The 19,171-nt window shown below is 42.5% G+C and overlaps 1 protein-coding gene across 1 annotated transcript in view; it reads left to right on the plus strand.

Moving 5' to 3' along the window:
• Positions 1–19,171, plus strand: part of LOC309802349 (uncharacterized protein) — a 374,757-nt gene that overhangs the window by 9,544 nt on the left and 346,042 nt on the right. Inside the window, exon 2 of the transcript XR_014293770.1 lies at positions 8,476–8,752. The gene's annotated coding sequence lies outside the window, so the exon portion shown is untranslated. The remainder of the gene's footprint in view (positions 1–8,475; positions 8,753–19,171) is intronic.

Below are 19,171 nucleotides of genomic sequence, written 5' to 3' on the forward strand. Positions count from 1 at the left end.
CACCCTCACCAAATCCTGCAAAGCCCTCACACTGAGCTCGATCTTGAAAGCAGCCTTGGTTAGGTAGTGATCAAGACTCAGTTAACTGCAGCAGGAAGGGGGCAGACGTGGAGCTGAAAGTATGGCCGCTGGGGATCCAGGAAAAGGCAAGAGGTCGTGTGTTGACATAAGGAAAGTCTCTCAGCAGATAGTGAAGCTGGGGACATAGGTCCAGGTTCAGAATAAGGACCTCTGCCCCAAGAAGTCCAGTCCTAGAAAGACCGAGTTACTGGGGCAGGTTACACAAGTGGGGACTCACATGGTGCAGGGTGAAGAACGATAATTAGTTTCAGCAGTCTGGGTGGGGATTTGTTTTCTCATCCTCACTCACTTTTTAGAACTGGGGCTTAATATCCGAGTCACAGAAGCAACAAGAGTAACACAGTGCTGAGTGGCAGGACGTTGAAGTTGAGCTACTGAAATCTCTCCAGCTAAAGGCAGGCATACTGAACACATGTTTTTGTCTGTCCTACTCCTCCCCAGCCCCCCCACCCTCTGATAGTACATGATCCACATCGTTACCTTCCCTGCACAGCTACTACAGAATCATCAGCTATTTTATATGACATACCCCTCCCCCTATGGCCCCAGTTGACTGGTCCAAGGGCAACATCTGACCAGGGTGACTGACCAGGGCCCTTCCCAGAGATGTTTAAACTTGGGACCCAACTCATTGAGACACCTTCTCCGTGGTGACTCTCGCCCACCCTGCCAGTGCTCAGCATGTGTCCCCTCTTTCTTACTTTCTGTTCTGACTTCATATGACACATCTCCTGTAACGGATTCTCTATCCATTGACCAGCGCGTTCTCCAAATGGTTAACATGCCATTGGAAATCTGATGTTCCTGCTTCTTTTCCACGTATGCCTTGCTCTAAAGCCAAAAATCAAGAATGATTTAGTCATTTTCTTCATTGGCTTTCACACAGCTTCTTTCAGGGCAGTCAAAAGATTCTGACTTCATTTTGAAGTCAAAGGACTCCTTTCAACACTACAGCTCTCTGTGCAACCTCCGGAATCTTTCCTGGTATTCAGAGCTTCTGAGTGGCCCTTTTTATACCGGATACCTGAGTCAAACCTTAGCTAATTTCAGTTAAACTCCTCAAGCTGAGAGTTAGGTGAACTTAGTAAGCTGTCTTTTTAAAGAAACAGACTGATTCTGATATAGAATCATATTTAGTTATTTTTGTGCTATGCACTTATTTCATCTAGTAGATTGTAAACTTTTGGAGGAGACTTAAGTGTTAAATACCTTTGTATCCCTTGGCTCACAACCATACACTTATTAAATATTCAATAAATACAAGTTTAATACATAAATGAATCATTCAATCACATTCCTTATGTTAAATATAAAATTAGTGCTTTAAGTATCATTAATCAAATAGATAATCCCACTGGGATACATTTTAAGGTATACTGTTATATATTAGAGTGGTTTTATTTATTTATTTATTTATTATTAAAGTATACTTGATTTACAATGTTGTGTTAGTTTCTGGTGTACAGGAAAGTCATTCAGTTATACATACATATATACATATTCTTTTTCATATTCTTTTCCATTATGGTCTATTACAGGATATTGAATATAGTTCCCTGTGCTATACAGTAGGACCTTGTTGTTTATCTGTTTTATATATAGTAGTTTGTATCTGCTAATCCTAAACTCCTAATTTATCCCTCTCTTACACCCTTTCCCCTTTAGTAACCATAAGTTTGTTTTCTATGTCTGTGAGTCTGTTTCTATTTCGTAAATAAGATCATTTGTGTCATATTTTAGACTCAACATGTAAGTGATATATGGTATTTGTCTTTTTCTTTCTGACTTATTTTACTTAGTATGATAATCTCTAGGCCCATCTGTGTTGCTGCAAATGGCATTATTTCATTATTTTTTTATGGCTGAGTAATATTCCTTTGTATATGTTTACCGCATCTTCTTTATCCACTCCTCTGCTGATGGACACTTAAGTTGTCTCCATGTCTTGGCTATTGTAAGTAGTGCTGCTGTGAACATTGGGGTGCATATATCTTTTTGAATTAGAGTTTTATCTGGATATATGCCCAGGAGTGGGATTGCCGGATCATATGGCTAACTAATTAGTTTTTTGAGGAACGTCCGTACTTTTTTCCACAGTGGCTGCACCAATTTATATTCTTACCAACAGTGTAGTAGAGTTCCCTTTTCTCCACACCATCACCAACATTTGTTATTTGTAGACTTTTTAATTATGGCCATTCAGACTGGTGTGAGATAGTACCTCATTGTAGTTTTGATGTGCATTTTAGAGTGGTTTTATAATAGACCCCAATATTAATAAAATTGGGCTAAACTAACTGACACTTTCCTTTTGCATACGGCACACCCAACTGCTAAGAGACCGGTTTCCAAATATGTGTCCTATATAAGGAAGATCTCCTGCCTTCCCCATCAAAAACTGTTTAACTCTTTGATGGAATAGGAAAATCTCACTGGCAGAGCACAAATGGAAGCTGTTCAAAGGAGTTGGTGGTGGTGGTGGGGGGTCACCTTGAACCGTCAGTGAGTATTTGTTCTGCCTGCCATGGGCCAGAGCTCAGTTAGAAGGAACTTATGAGAGCCCTCTCCCTGCCCCAATCCAGAAAGCAGGGGTCATGGCACCCCTGACAGATGCACAAGGAAAACCCATTAGAAGTGGGCACAGAAAGGTCCTACCAGGTGGCGGGTCTGATAGGTCACAGGTGGAGACAGAGCAACCCCATGGAGAGAAGCAGTAGCTCCAGGGGCCCCCCAAAGCCTGGGACACAGGCTTACCCCAGCTTCCCGTTTTCTTGCTGCACCCAGACTCCCACACATGGCGGGCCAGGTCTCTGGTGTGAAGTCCTCATGAGGCCCCAGATTTTCTGTGTATTGAGGGAAGGCAGTCCACTCTCAGAGGAGTACAGATATAAGAGCACAGAAATTTCTACCACCTTGTAGCCAGGAGAGGAAATTAGAAGGCCCAGGGCAGAGCAGAAATGTGTTATCAAGTTACACCTTGACTCTGCTTCTCAGCTGATGAGCTGGGTGAAGTGCCCACACACATACAGATGAACATATAGGATTCCGGTGGCTCAGTGGAAGCACAGAGGTGGAGAGAGAACCCCTGCTCCCAATTGCCTCTCCAGGTCCCAGCTGTTCCCAAATATCCTGCATTAGAATAGGTCAGACGGCTGAAGACATCAGTTGTTCTGGCCTGCCCAGTGTCCATTCCACCCTGTCTGACAATGGCACCTTGATTTTCCTTTGGACATCCACCCTTCCCCTCCCCCACCCGAGTCCTTGTGACCTCATACTCCTGCTCTAGAAGTGGACACCTCCCATCCTGTGGCCAAACAGTGGCCATCCCCCTGGCCATGTTGATGATTTAGGAGAAGGGCATGAGACCCAAGCCCAACCAGTCAGCCCAGGGTAGATGACTGGAATAGGAGAAAGAGGCACCCTTTTCCCATGGGGCAAGCCCAGGGATTCTGGGTGGGGTGGGGAGGAGAGGGGTGCTGTGTGGGGTGTTGGTGCCTGAGAATAGAACCAACATGGGGAGGTCAAAGGGAGCAGCACAACCCTTATTCAACAGATTCCCAAGCCAAGAAATTCCCTGTTCTTAAGCCAGATTGAGTCAGCTCTTAATGCAACCAAGAGTCCCTTTGGTGAATACAACTGCCAGTGGTCCCGGCAATTAGAAAAGGGAACAAAGGGAGGGACCATCACTGAGGTGCCAACCTGGAAGGCCTCCACTTCTGGGCCTTTTCCATTTTCACCCCTGAGAGGGTTTCACACAGAGGCAATACTCCTTGAGAGGCCGCCTGCAAATCCCAACAACCGGAGGGCCCTCGGCTCCCTCCCCACTTCCCACCCTCTGTGTCATTGTTGAGGGAGGGGTAGGTTTCTTGTGTGTGCACTTTACCTGCAGAGCCATTTTTGGACCTTGTTTTCTATAGACCAGAAAATTGCTGAAATTAGGAAACATTTGAAGTGGCTCTTCATCAAGCCCAGAAGAGATTTCTGCAGTTGCTATATTTAAAAGCCCAGCAGCAGGTTGTTTGGGCTTATGTCGTGCTGTTATGTAATAAACATAATGTTAAGCTTTGGAAGACTTGAACACTGGTTGGGAAGGAGGAAAACAGTAGCCTCACAATGATGTGTGCCCTGCAGATGCTTTGTAGAGGTTGGGGAGAAGATAATATAGTTTCTGCGTTAAATAGTGTTAAAATAAAAATGTGTACACAGCAGATTTGAATTACTGTGTAAATTCCCAAAGGAAACAGTAGGGGGAAAATAAGAAAGAAGAAGAAAGAAAGGAGGTTGTGTGTTAATATAAGGGAAAATGTAATCAACAACCAAACAGAAGCTGGTTTTAGTAAGATAAAGGGACTCAAGAGATGTGGGCTGATCTCCTGTAGAAAGGAGATTGTATTGCTTTTCTAGGCTGTGTAACAAATTGCCATAAACTTAGTAGCTGAAAACAGGATGAATTTATTATAACAGCATTCTGTAGATCAGAGGTCTAGTCATGGTGTGGCTGGGTTCTCTGCTCACGGTTTCATGACATGAAATCAAGATGTCAGCCAGCCTGGGGCCTCATCTGAAGTATGGGGTCCTCTTCCAAGCTCACACAGCTTTAGGCAGAATTTAGTTACTTTTGGTTGTAGGACTGAGGGTCTCCTTTACTTTTTGGCTGTCGCTGGGAATTGCTCTCAGCTCTTAGAAGCCTCCTACGTTTCCTCACCATGTGATCCCCTCCATAGGCCCTCTTACGACATAGCTCTTAGCTCCCTCAAGGCCCCAGGAAAATCCCTCTCACATTTCCAGTCTTTCTGTCTTCTTCCATCTCTGACCGCTAGACCCTCTTTAAAGAGCTCACCTGTTTAAATCAGGTGCACTCACCTCAAGGAAGATTACATGAGTATGCACACTAGGGGGTGAGAATCTTGGGAGCCATCTTAGAATTCTGTCTACCTCAGTGATCAAACTTTCGTACAGAAGCAGGGATCCAAAATACGTAATCTTAATACGCTACTGATATGGGCTAAATGTTTATGTCCCACCAAAATTGATATGTTGAAGCCTTAACCCCCAATGTGATGATGTTCAGAGGGAAAGCCTTTGGGAGGTGATTAAGTTTATTTGAGGTCATGAGGGTGGGGGTCTCACAATGGGATTGGTGTCCTTATAAGAAGAGGAAGAGAGACCACAGCCCTCTGTCTCTGCCATGTGAGGATATAGTGAGAAGGCAGCTGTCTGCAAGCCAGAACGAGGCCCGCACTGAGACCTGAACTAGCTGGCACCTTCATCTTGACTTCCAGCCTCCAGAACTGTGAGAAATAGATGTCAGCCTGTGGTATTTTGTTATAGCAGCCCAAGCTGACTAAGATGACTACAACACCAAAGGTCCCATTCATCTACCTTCACACGAGCCTTCTGGAAAACAGGGTGTTCAAAGGCTGTGAAAGCATTCAGTATCTAGAGTTTTCCAATGACTGTCCTTCTTCTCTACCTCATTTGTTTGTGCCTTTATTCATTCAATGACTGAGCTCCTATTCTCCCCTTGGCACTGTGCTTGACCCCAGGGCCATGTCTAGAGTGAGATTAGTGAGACACCTGGGGACAGGTAAGATGTAAGGGGTGCCCATTTGCACAACCCTGAGAATGACTGCCCCCTGAGATTTTGCACACTAGCTTCAGAAGGGCACAAAATTTCTCCTAAAAAGCATAGTTGAGTACAACTAAAAACTGACCCCTTCTGACCTTTGATGAGTCCATAAATAAAGGTGTAGAGTCATTTATAGCACTATTAAGATGAAATCTGACCCTAGTATAAACTCGGTGCTCCATTTCATTGAATCATAACTCTGATGAAACCTCCGCCACCAGGTGCTCCACCAAAACGTTTGTGCAGTTTGCTCACATCCCGGGGAGAAACCCATGTGTCCCAGGAGCATCCTCATATCCCCTTCACCTCTTGCTCAAGTTTTCTCTCTTATTGGCCATTTCAGTGCCAGCTGGGTTGCCCGTTGGGAGATTTACATGAATTTCTTTCTTTCTCCTTACTTCCATCCACAATACAGAGCTGAGCCACTCATCAAAATCTGACTTGCCATCCTGTACGTTGCCCAGAATTTCTCTCATCTGACTGAGAAGCCCCTGGCTCTGTTCTGAGTGCCCTGGGGGCCTTGCCGGTCCTCGGGTGCAAAGGCAGCTGAACCCTGTGACCTCAGCCCTGAAGCAGAGCCTGGGAAAGGAGACCACCCCCAACGCCTCTTGCTCGGGAGCTTTCAGGCTCTTTGGTGAACCGTCCTCTACTCACTGTTCTCTGCTCCCCTGTTGGGTGGGAAGATGAGCCCCACATGGTTACAGTCTCGGGGCTGAGAGGCGTGCCACGTTCTTGTTTAGGTTAAATTTCCTTAAGAAACCAAGAACAGCCCTGAGTTAGATTTCCTAGGGTATTTCTCTGTGCTGAGTGCTTCACCGGGAAGAAAGTTAAACAGAGTACTGAGCTGATGGCAAATACATGGGACTGATTCCCCAACCTCAGCCATGGAAGGGACTTGAGGGGTTGCACCTTGGGACCTCTCGTGCTGCCACAACCCAGATCTGCGTCTTCTAGAATTCTTTGCACAACAGCAAAGGACTGTTGCTGTCGTGAGGACTTTCTTTACTCCCACCCTCATGCCCTGAGCAAGGCAGATGTTTACTTCCAGCACTAGAAGAAGGAGGGGGTGAGGGCAGAGATGGGAGGAATATTAACCATAGCTAACCTAAGTCAGATCACCAGGCTGGCCGCTAGCCAGGCTCTGCATCGCCCTCTGCAGATAGCATAGGCAAAAAGCTGGGTCTTTGCGCCCTGCTCTCTAGGTTAAAGTTCTGTTTCAAGGCTGTCACTCCCCCTTTGATGCTATTATTAATCATCCCTTTGCAGAGGAGGTGACTTGTTTAGACAACAGAAGGAACTTGAGATGGACCCTTACCTAGGGGTTCTCAGAACTAAAGGAGGTTCATTAATTTCTCTCCACCTCAGTTTCTTCATTCAAAAAAGTAGGCATAATTATGCAGGATTTTTTTTATTAAAAATAATATATACCTGGCACAATGCTTGGAACTGCTACCCCCTTAAGAAAAGGTTGCTACTGTTATTACCATTATCCCTGCCTCAGGGTATGTGTTATTGATCTGGGCTGTGAGTTTGAGAGCTAAGATTGTGTGCATGGCTGAAGGCAATGACAGTGCCTGACACAGAGGATGTGTGCAATCAATGAATAAGCCTGGAACATCAGCCCCACCAGGAAATAAGAGTCTACATGCAATTACCTGCTCTATTTCCTGGGTTGGTAGTTCTCAAATTCTTTGTGTTCTGGACACATCTGATGAGACTGATACATTCAGACAGCTGTGAGTCAGCAGTAATTGCCACTCAATCCCTGCTATGGAAGAACGAAGTCTCCCAATATCTATGAAAGCAACCACTGTGGTCCCACCATGTATTTGGATGCCCTTTGTCATTGTGGTTGGGGGGTGGTATGTTTACTGCCCTGACCTCCCCAACTAACGTACACAAGAAGAATTCTCACATATCCACTTAACCACTGTATTTCTTGGCCACTGGTTTGATAAAACACACCTTTTACCTTTTCCCAGCATTTCAGGTTGTAGCCATGGTATGTTGGCCTGCAGATCTCAGGCAGGCACTTCAATTGCCCTTGGAATTCCTGGATTTAGCTTTGCAGTCTCTATTTGTCAACAATCTCAAAGGTCCTTGACATATAGTCATTTGTAATTTTGCAAAGATGTCAATTTTTAGAAATTAGTTTATTATGGACTTCCCTGGTGGCAGAGTGGTTAAGAATCCACCTGCCAATGCAGGAGACATGGGTTTGAGCCCTGCTCTGGGCAGATCCCACATGCTGTGGAGCAACTAATTCTGTGCACCACAACTACAGAACCTGCGAGCCACAACTACTGAACCCACATGCCACAGCTACTGAAGCCCACGTGCCTAGAGCCCATGCTCCACACCAAGAGAAGCCACTGCAATGAGAAGCCCACGCACCACAATGAAGAGTAGCCCCAGCTCACCGCAACTAGAGAAAGCCCACTCACAGCAACAAAAACCCAATGCAGCCAAAAATGAATAAATAATGTTAAAATAATTAAAATATTTTAAAAATTAGTTTATTATACAAGTAATATATGAGTGTATATATATATATTGCAAAATGCTTATATAGTTGAGAAGTACACAAAGAAAATGTGTAGAAGTCTTCCTTTATTTGTATCAGTCAGAGTAGGCCACGTTATACTGCAGTAACAAACACCCCCAAAATCTCAGTGGCTTATAGCAACAAATGTTTATTTCTTGTTCACACTACATGTTTATCACGAGTTGGCTACAAGCTCTGCTTATTGCCTTTTTCACACCAGAACCAAAGCTGATGGAAAAACCTAACCTCTATCTGGAACACTGTCGATCTGGCAGAAAGAAAAAGACAAGACAAATGAGGCCCTGACTTCTACAACTTAGCACAAAAGTGATCAACGTTTCTTTTTTGGCCAAAGCAAGTCACATGGCCATTCCCAAGGTCAACGGTGTGGGGATATATCCTCCAGAGAGGAGCACAGCTGGGAAAGAAACTGGAAAGTTTGGTGAACAAGAAGACATCTCCCACTGCCTCCTCCTAGGACAACTTCCCTCCCAGAGGTAACTGCTCTCAGCACTTCAGTCCCCTTTCTTATGTACTTGCCTAAGTGTGTGTGTGTGTGTATGAATGAATATATATATGCACATAAATGTAGAATATTCACATGTTCTGCAGGTTGCTCTGTTCATTTAATCTACCTCAGAGACCTTTTCATATCAATATATATAAGCCTGCCCCACTCCTTCTAACAACTATATGACATTTCATGCCATAATATATTTAAATTCTTGGTGTACTTTTGGATCTTTTCAAAATATTTTTCTATTACAAATAGTGTTGTGATATTTATCCTTATGCACATGTCTGTGCACATGTGTATTTCTGAATAATAGGTTTCTGGAAATTGTTAAAGTAGAGCATGTGTGCATTACCATTTCTAATAGATACCACCAATTTGCCTGGAAAAATACCTCATCAGTGTACACAGACATCAGCAATATGCCTGATTTCCCAAATCCTCAACAACTCTTAATGTTATTAAACTTTTTCTTTTTGTTGATCTCATAAGTTTTTTAAATGGCTGTTCATTGTTTTAATGCATATAGCGCATTTTCTTGTTTGTTGGTGAGGTCGAGTGTCGTTTGTATTTATTGGCTAATTTCACAGTTTTTTCTTTTGTGAGTTGTCTGTTTGCCTTCTTCACCCATTCTCTAGTGGTTGTTTATTCTTTCACATTTGAATATGTAGAATTATAGTTTTTTTCAATATTAATCCTTTGTACTACTGCTTGTGAATATGAGTATCTTTCATTTACCATCAGGAACCTTCCTAAAGGCCAGACACAGAGTGAAAATATTAACCAGTAGCCCCTTTTTTGCTAATCCATCACTACCAACCAGTTTCCTAAAACAAAGAGAAAGTCAGTAAACGTAACAAATTACTTAGTATGTCAGATGTAGAAAACATTGCTTCCTGTTGACCACACAGTGACTCTGACTTGTAACAGGCATTTGCATGTGTGCAGCCGCACGGCCTCTCAGCACCGTCAACATCTGACTCACATCCCTTTGTTGACATTCTGCCCTCTTCAAAACATCTGCATATGATTTTGAAATTCCTTCAGTTATATTTGGAAAGTAACTAAAGAATTCCTGCCCCCTCCACCATAAATATAATACTTTGTTTAAAATGTTATATTGAGTTTGGGAGATGTACAAATAAAGTTTTCTATATAAATCTAGGCCCTAAATATGTTACATTGGAGAGGTATGTATGCTTTATGAAATCTGAGTGTTGATAAAGAGGGATTCTACTGAGAAAAGATTGCTAGGGAGGCAGCTTGTGAGCTGTATCTCTGTTTGCTTCCAGTTTGGCCATTTAGTTTTCAATTTTGTTTTTGGCTTTTTTTCCCCAACTTTATTAAGATATAATTGGCATATAACATTGTGTAGGTTTATGATGTACAGTGTGATGATTCAATATGTAAAATATTGAAAAATGTTCATCACAGTCCATCACCTCATGAAAATATCTTATGTGTGTATGTGTGTGGTAAGAACATTTAAGATCTACTCTCTTGGCAGCTTTCAAGTGTACAATACAGTATTGTTACCTATAGTCACCATGCTGTACATGAGGTCCACGGAACTTATTCATCTTGTAACTGGAGTTTGTACCCTTTGATCAACATCTCCCCACATCCACATTTGCCCCTGGCAATCACCATCCCACTGTTTCTATGAGTTTGGCTTTTTAAGATCCTACATATAAGTGAGATCATCCAGTATTTGTCTTTCTCTGTCTGACTTATTTCACTTAGCATAATGCCCCCAAGTTCCCCCCATGTTTTCGCAAATGGCAGGATTTCCTTCTTTTTTATGGCTGAAGAATATATATATATATATATATATATATATATATATACCATATTTTCTTTATGCATTCATCCCTCAAACAAGCTTAGGTTATTTCCAAGTCTTAGCTCTTGTGAGTAATGCTGCAGTGACTATGGGAGTGTGGATATCTCTTGGAGATAGTAATTTCATTTCACTTAAATATATACCCAGAAGTGGAATTGCTGGATTATAGGATAGTTCTAGTTTTAATGTTTTGGGGAAACTTCATACTGTTTTCCACTGTGGCTGTGCCATTTTTTTTTCATTTTGTTCATGGCATGTTTTTAGTCACACAGTTTGCCATTTTCATGTAATCAAACCTCAGTTATTTTTATTTAATATTCCTGGATTTGAAATCTTGCTTTAAGAAGGCTTTTCCTAACTCAGGATTTCTTTTTGAAATTATCCTATATATACAGATATTTTTAAGTTGTTAGTTTTGTTTTTTGTTTGGCTCTTTAATCATAAGGAATTAATTATTGGATAAGATGTGAGGTGGGGTAGAGAAGGCTAGGCTACCTTTTCTCTGCCCTGAAGCAGGTAGCATATCAACCGAATACCATTTATTGGGTATTTCTTTCTTTCTCCAACTGGTTTGAAATGTACCATGAATTAAATTCTCAGCATTAAAAAAAAGGAATTCTGTATCTTAAGGCATGAGATTTTATGGTGGAGCTGGTGTACAGGTGTGCAAATCTCAGGGAGCATGAGGTTAACTACAGCATCCATGGATCAACACAGGCATTCCCTGCACATTGTGATTATTCTCACAAACGTAAAAACTTTCTTATGTGTGACAAGCGATTCTGATAGCCAGACAACTGCTAATGATGCATGTCAAGGTGTTACTGACTTGGGTCCTTGGACTCTTTAATCAATAGAAATTGATAACAGGCCAGACTAGGAATTCAGGCAAGGCTTTATTGGGAGTGAAGACAGGTAACAGGTTCCCTTGCTTGCTCTCCGAGGATGGCGGGCTGGTTCCTTAAATGGGGTGAGGGTAGGGGCAGATCTGTGGGTCAAGCTGGAGGGGTGGCTTAAGTGATCTGCCCACCCCCTTGGTGGTGCTGTGTGCAGGGATCATGGGCAGTGTCCTGCTTTTACTCCTCACACCTAAGAAATGGCAGTTGGTTTGTGGCTTTTTTGTATCTTATTGCTCATAACTTGTCCCAACTGCACATGCATGCAGTTATTTTTAGTCCCTTATAGTTTCTTTGTATTCTGTTGCTGCAGGAGACATTAGTCCAGGTGCAAGCACTCCGGTAAAGGGTCCCAGGTGCCAGGTCCCAGCCGATCTCAAAGGGATCTAAGAAAGTGAAAGACCATTACAAATAACTAGAGTCCTGTAGTAATAGAATTATTAAAGTTTTTAAGGGGTTGTTTTAATTTCTCAGTTATCCTTTAATATGTTTTACGCAGGGCCTGTTTGGGTTTGATGGTGTTCAAGAATTCAAGGATTCAATAGTTCTGGGCTGAGTCCCTGGACACATTCAGGTTCTACTGTGCCATGAGCTTTCCTGGTTCTGGAGATTCTCCTGAAACTGGTACCACCTTGGGGGCGGAAGCGGGTGAGACTTTTCCAAGCGTTTCCATCCCACGTGTTGTGTGAGAGAGAAGGCTGCCTTCTGTGAGTCCATTTCTCACCACCAGTGGCTCCTCATCCCATGGCAATCTGAGTGGCCCTTCTCCACACCTCAGAAATGCCTCATGCTGGTCTAGTCAGAGGAGTTTAAAGGTGCTGGTGGTGGGGTGGGGGGTACAGGAGTGCAGGTAGTATTCAGAGGATGGTTGACATCATACAGCAGATGCTTTGAGCCTACTGTGTCCCAGGGGGTGGACTTAGATAATTAGCAGATGAGTTGACAATTGCCTAAAGAAAGAGAACAGAGTGCAGTAGGAAAGGGGAGTGGGTCAGAGGTCCATCTCCTCTCTTTCTCTCCTCTCCCCCCACCACATGCCCCACTGGCTCCTTTGTGTCCCAAGACAAACAGTTTCATCTACACCCTGATGGAAGATTAGATGATAACTTAAAACAAGAGGGGCTTCCTGGGCTGAGGAGACAACACTGAAAGCTTCGTGAAGAATTTGGAGAATGCCACAGAAGGTAAATGAGTTGCTGGCTGCCAATCTGGGCCAGGGATCTCCTGGCCCTGGGCTGCCTCCCAGCCAGCCAGAAGGTGTCTTCTCATGTCTTTCGAGGGCTTCACCCCTGGAGCCCAAGCCCACTGTGCCCCAGCCAGAGTTTCTCAAACTCTTCCAACTCAGCCACCCCTTGAGGCTAGAAGCCTCAACCCAGAACTCAGGAGAGGATGAGGCATAGCCAGTCCCACTCCAGGCAAATGCGATTTCTCTGCCGTCTCCACCTTTATCTCTAACACGGAAGCAAGTTTGTGTTCTACATCATGTGTCTATGCTCGTTTTGATATAAAAGTTGTGTTTGCAATCTCATGCCTAACCTCCCCTCTCCCCTTTCCATCAGGTCCCAGTATAAAATCCAGTGCTGCTCTGTATTTCACGGGGTTCATTACAGTTGTAATTATGTTTGCCCATCATGTATTTGCTGTCTTTCCCACTAGAGTGTAAGCTCCAGGAGGGTAGTGGCCATGCCTATCTGGCTCAGTGCATTCTCAGTGGCTGGCCAGTGCCTGTCTGTGGCCTTTAGCCTTGGTAGTTAGAGCCTTCTTACAAATAGAGACCTGTAGGTCAAGAGTCTGTTCTTCCTTTCACCAGAAGAAAGGCCTGATAACTCACAAAGGGGTTATTGTTCTCAAAGGGTCCAGGTGAGAGGAGCCATCCATCATTGCTGGGCCCCAGCCCTATCACCATTCCTGGCCCCCTCCCAATGAAAGGGAGACGATGACATCATCTCAGAATATATACAAAGAACAGCCTTTCTGTAAATCTCTCTATGGAGCATTACTTTAAGCTCATTCCTACTGTATTAGGTGCATAATATCGTAACTCAGAGTTTCCCAGATTTAGTTCAAGGGCATAGAGGATTTGGTTAGGTATAAGATTTTTAGAAATTTTCTTGTCCAAGAAGAATTTAAAGCATGTCTTGCTGATGTTACGAAATCAACTCAATGTGGGAGAGGAGCTGATTTTTCAAATAATTATAAATCAAACCAGTCTCCCTCACCTATGGGTCTAGTCCTGCCATCTCTTACATGCATTTTCTGTGACAACCCTTATCATTATCATTCTTGATATCCACAGAGCACTATTCAAAAGATTTATTGGTTAAAAAATGTAAATTCCACAAAACAGCAAAGTGCTGGCTCCAAGTTTCATGTAAAGGTGTGCTTAAACAAATGAGTCCACATTTGAAGGCAAGGCTAAAGAAAAGTAGTAAGAAATCTGAATTGTGGGATAGTTATTTTTACCATAATTCCTTACATTTATTGAATATATATTGTGTTAGATACTAAACTGACTTCTTTGCATGAATTGGCTTGTTTAATTCTCACAGAGACCATTTGATACAGGGAGAATTTTATTCCCATTTCATAGATGAGGAAACTGTTACTTGGGAGGGAGTACGTAACTTTCCCAAGATCAGGCCTAGTGGGGAACTGGGCCAGAGCTCTGGTGCTGATTTATACCGTTCTGTGGTCCATTCTCTTACCACTGGACGTGCACAAGTGTTACCGAATCAGGTCTGGCTGCTCGCCGCTCGAAAATCAATACCCAAGAAAGATATGTTGGTAGAAAGGAAAGTTGCTTTTAATCAGAACGCTCGCAGTCTGGGGAGACGGTGGACTCAGTGTCCTCGAAAAGCATCTCCGAAGATGCTGCTCGGTCATGAAAGTTTTTAAAGGGAAAAAGGGAAGTAATCTCCATTAATCGTTGAGATAGGGGATCAGAGTCATTTCCATTCCCCACTGCGTGCAGGCTTGTCGACTTCTTGTGATTTTTCTTTCTATGCTATCTTGTTCACACAGTTTGTTCGCAGGATTACTGAAGGGGAAACTAGGGAAGAGATCTGGTCATCTGATAATTACTTATTCTTCATTTCTATTTCTTTGATCTACAGAAAGAACCAACAAATTAGACAAGGTATTGGATGATCAAAAGATTTGAAAGAGGTGCTAGGGCCGGAGGTGGGTGGAGCATGGGGGTGCCTGGTGTAAGCTTAGTGACAAGACAAAAGGGTACCTCCTGCAAAGAGCTCTTCCCTGCCAAAAGCTGCTTACGCAAGCAGTAGACATCTGTGAAAAAGAAAGAAACTTTCACCACTTTAAGTGCTGGTTAGCTTGTGTTGCTCAATTCAGGGCCTTACAGATTTGTTTCAATGAACAAATTCATAATGATCCTTTGTAAGTGGCTCATTGGTTCATTCATTTTTTTAGGTGATGGAAAATCTGTTAAATGTTGCCTCTCCCCCCCAACCTCATTACAATCTCACAAAAACAATTTTCATAAGTGAGTTTGGCCCATTTCTAAATTGCTTCATGATCCAAATTTCTGTTTGACCAGCCATCAAACAGGAAGTCCTGACTAGTGGTGCACTTTTGAACAATGTGTTGACATTTAAAGTCCTGTTTGAGTTCCTGCTCCAGGCATTATCTCATTGCATGCATTATCTCATTTTATTCTTACAGTCACCCTCTTGGTCCCATTTTTCAGACAAGGAAACTGAGGCTCAGAGTGGATGAGCCCCAGGTCACACAGCTAGTGGACTAAGGATCTAGGTTAATCTCAGGGCTGACATCACAGTCTGAGCTTTTAACCCCTATTCTTTAGTACCTTTTCAGTGAGTGCCAGGGAGTCTGGAGATAGAGGCTGTAGTAGTTCAGGAAGATTCCACGGAGGAAGTGGAAGATGAGTTGGATTTTGAGGATTGCATTGGAAATATGAGAATTGCATTGGGGACGGAGTCAGGCAGAAAAACAAACAGAGCAGGCTCCCTTGCTTCTGTAGAGAAGGTGAATTAGACCATTTTGTGGTTGACATTGCCAGTTAACTTTCAATTCAACACCTGCCTTGCCATTTGAACTTAATCTTATTGTAGCAGATCTCTTTGCATGCCTTTTGTTTGTGCAGATTTTACACACGGGGGTTTTTAAGTCAATCAATGTGCTGAAAGGAATTATTTTTGTGTGCATAAAAGTAATTGGCCCAATTTCTCTGTGAACCAACAAGTAAAACCTATCTAATTCCTGTCTTAGAGGTAAAGAGTGATGCAGTATAGGAGGAAAAGCCTTTACCTACCTACCTCTCTTCTGTTTCTAGTCCATTCCATGATTTCCAGGAAAATGAATTTATACTGCTTGGAGGAAAGGCTGGGATCAGCATAACTAGCCTGAATTTAGCATACAGACAGTGTCCTTGACAGTCATGCTCAATGTGCATAAGTGTGCAAGGTATTCCAATAGCAGAGAGGGAACCAGCCAAGAAAGAGATTTGAACTTTAATTTCCCACACATGACATCAAGATATACCACTGTCCTTTTCTTAAATTCTGTCTTGTACCATCCCACCATGAGAGTGTCTCATATAAAATATTCTTTCTCAAATATCCGGACTTCGTTTCCAAGTCATTTAATTTTCCCCAGGTTGTTGACTCTGTGTCCTTGTCTTTAAATCATCTACTTCTTTCACCATTTCCATCTTTCTTATCTTTTTTGCAGAAAGTAATTTTTCCAAAGACGTATTTCAATGCATAGAAGGGGGAAATTACTTCACTTTTATTTAGCATCTCCCGAAACTTTCTTTGTTTCAGGGAAAGCTGGCATCAAGTGACTTTCTCCTCTGTATATCTGAGCAACGCAGTTTCTCCATCTCTGTATAAAGGTAAGCACCACTGGTGGCAGCCATCTAGCCATTGTTGGCTGGGATCAAACCTACTCTCAGCTCCAGCAGATAGCCCTGATTGGTCTAGGCTACTGGAAGTCCAATTGTCATGGTCACAAGGTTTGGTTCAGGGATGAGCCTGTCAGTGCAAAGCTTTGAGCTGCTGTTGGTTGATCGTGAGAGACAAACTCTCTTGTCACGTGAGAACAAGAGAGCGTGAAATCCTTCTACAATCACCAGGAAGTTAGCCCTAGGAGGCAACGAACATTGGGTATAAAAAAGAAGAGAGGTAGAAAGAAACTGAGTCTTCACATCATTGTAGCCATCAGTACAGTCCATTTACCTCTATGCTCCCAGTTAGCCGATAAATCCCTTCTTGTTTGTGAATTCCAATTAGGTTTTCTGTTACTTGCAGCCAAAACCCTTTTATTGGATACCCCCGACTACTGGGCAGTGGAACTAAAACACAATATTACACCTCAAAATGCAGTTTATCCAGTCTAACCATCTAACAGTAGAGTACTGGATAATTAAATTGCATTCGATGATGATATATTAGCCAGGACAGACTAGGCTGTGATAAATAGAAATGACAGTCACATAACAATTGGAAACAAGTGTTCCTGGTCAGCAGCTGGCTTTCTTCTGCATGGTTTCATTGGTTTTTCAGGAACCTAGGTTCCTTCCATCTTTTGGCTCCCTCGTCACTTAGGGCCTTGTCATCACCCTTATCAAGCTGGCGGGAGGGAAAGGAGGCTGAGGTGGACACCACTGCTTTTTAAAAGCCTTGGCCTAGAAATGGGACAAACCCTTTATACCCTCCCTTGGCGAAAACTAGTCACATGGGCACATCTAACTGCAAAGGAACCCAGGAAGAGGAAGTGGATTTTTGGTAACTAGTTCCTAGTCTTGGCCTAGAGATAGAATACTTTAGGAGACTATTAAATACATGGGAAAATGCCAACAGAGCATTGTGCATAGTATGAGCCCAGGTTTTCTAAGGTCCCCATCTCTAAGGTTCTAAGGTCCCACATAGCATAAGCTGTGTCTCTTTCTGTTCCAGCCCTGTGGCAAGGCTCTGCTCTTGCTCTTTTCCAGCCATGTTGGTACATTCATGATGTTCTCTATAGCAAACCCACCCCACCATCCCCTGATGGCAATATGGATGTCACTGAAGTTCTTGGAGGAAGACAGAAATGTCATCAAATTCCTCCATGGATATCTGTTCTTTGCTCCAAAATTCTCTTCCCTTGTAGCACACTCACCTCACTTGTTCCTCTTCTCGGCCACATGCTTCCCTTTCGCCATCTCCAGCCTCTAAAAGTGTCCTCACTGAGCAGTTGGCTCTTGCCCTTTGTTATGTGTCCACTCAGCAAAACAAAAACCTGATACTAAGCCTAAAACCAAACAAGATATTTTTACCTCCAGCATACCCCTCAGGGGACTTAGCAGATCATTCACTGAACAAAAAAGATCTCTTCTTGGGGCAGGGCTGGGTGGGGAGTTGCTAAATAAGGAAATGAATTTTTGCCATAAAAATTCATTTACATAGAAAGAAAGACTGGAAGGATATTCCCAAAATGTTAACAGTGTTTATCTCTAGGTAACTGGATTGCAAGTGGTTTTTTCCTCTTGTGTGTTCCTGTACTTTAACTTCTGTTTCCCGATCTTTCAAACTTTCTAAAGTACATGATGTAGTTCTTTAATCTGAAAGAAAAAAAGCAAAGAAAATTGTCTTTTGCTCAATTTTACTTATCAGTAGGGAAATGCAAATCAAAACCACAATGAGATACCACTTCATACCCATTAGGAGGGCAGTTATGGAGAAAAAAAAACAGAACAGAAAATAACAAGTGTTGGCAATGATGCAGAGAAATTAGAACCCTTGTGCATGTTGGTGGCAATGTAAAATGGTGCTGCCACTCTGGAAAACAGTATGGTGGTTTCTCAAAAAATTAAATATAGGATTATCATGTGATCCAGCAACTCCACTTCTGGGCTTATACCCCAAAGAACTGAAAGCAGGGTCTTGAAGAGATAATTGTACAGCCATGTTCATAGCAGCATTATTCACAATATCCAAGAGATGAAAGCAACCCACATGTCCATCAACGAATGAATAAATGAAATGTGGCATATACGTATGATGAAATATTATTCAGCTTTAAAAGGAAGGACATTCTGAAACATGCACACGGATGAACCTTGAGGAATTATGCCAAGAGAAATAAGGAGTCACAAAAAGACAAATATTGTATAATTCCTCTTATATGAGTATGTAGAGTGGTCAAATTCACAGAGACAGAAAGTAATATGGTGGTTACCAGGGCTAGGGGAAGCAGGGACGGGGTGTTAGTGTTTAATGGGTATAGAGTTTTAGATGGGAAAGGTGAAAATGTTCTAGAGATGGATAGTGGTGATGGTTACACAACAATGTAAATGTACTTAATGCTACTGAACTGTACACTTAAAAATGGTTAACATGGTAAATTTTATGTTATGTATATTTTTCATAATTTTTTTAAAAAAAGAATTTATCTTTCCATAGGCAATTTTACAAGAATTTTTGACTTGGATAGCTTGTGATCTCTTTTGAAAACCAGATATTTCCCTAGTTTGGGCTTTCCACCTACACAGTATGCCTTTTTATATGAATTTGTAAAAAAGAAGAAATACTCATTTTACCAGTATTACATAAGGCTCAGGGGTTTAATAAGATATGGCTTCTCTTCTCCAAGGATTTGCCATCTAATAAGTGGGAAAGACAGGTAAACAATTAACTACAATCCA

The sequence above is a fragment of the Mesoplodon mirus genome (genome assembly GCF_964341445.2).
Source record: "Mesoplodon mirus genome assembly, chromosome: 4".
NCBI classification, from domain to species: Eukaryota; Metazoa; Chordata; class Mammalia; order Artiodactyla; family Ziphiidae; genus Mesoplodon; species Mesoplodon mirus.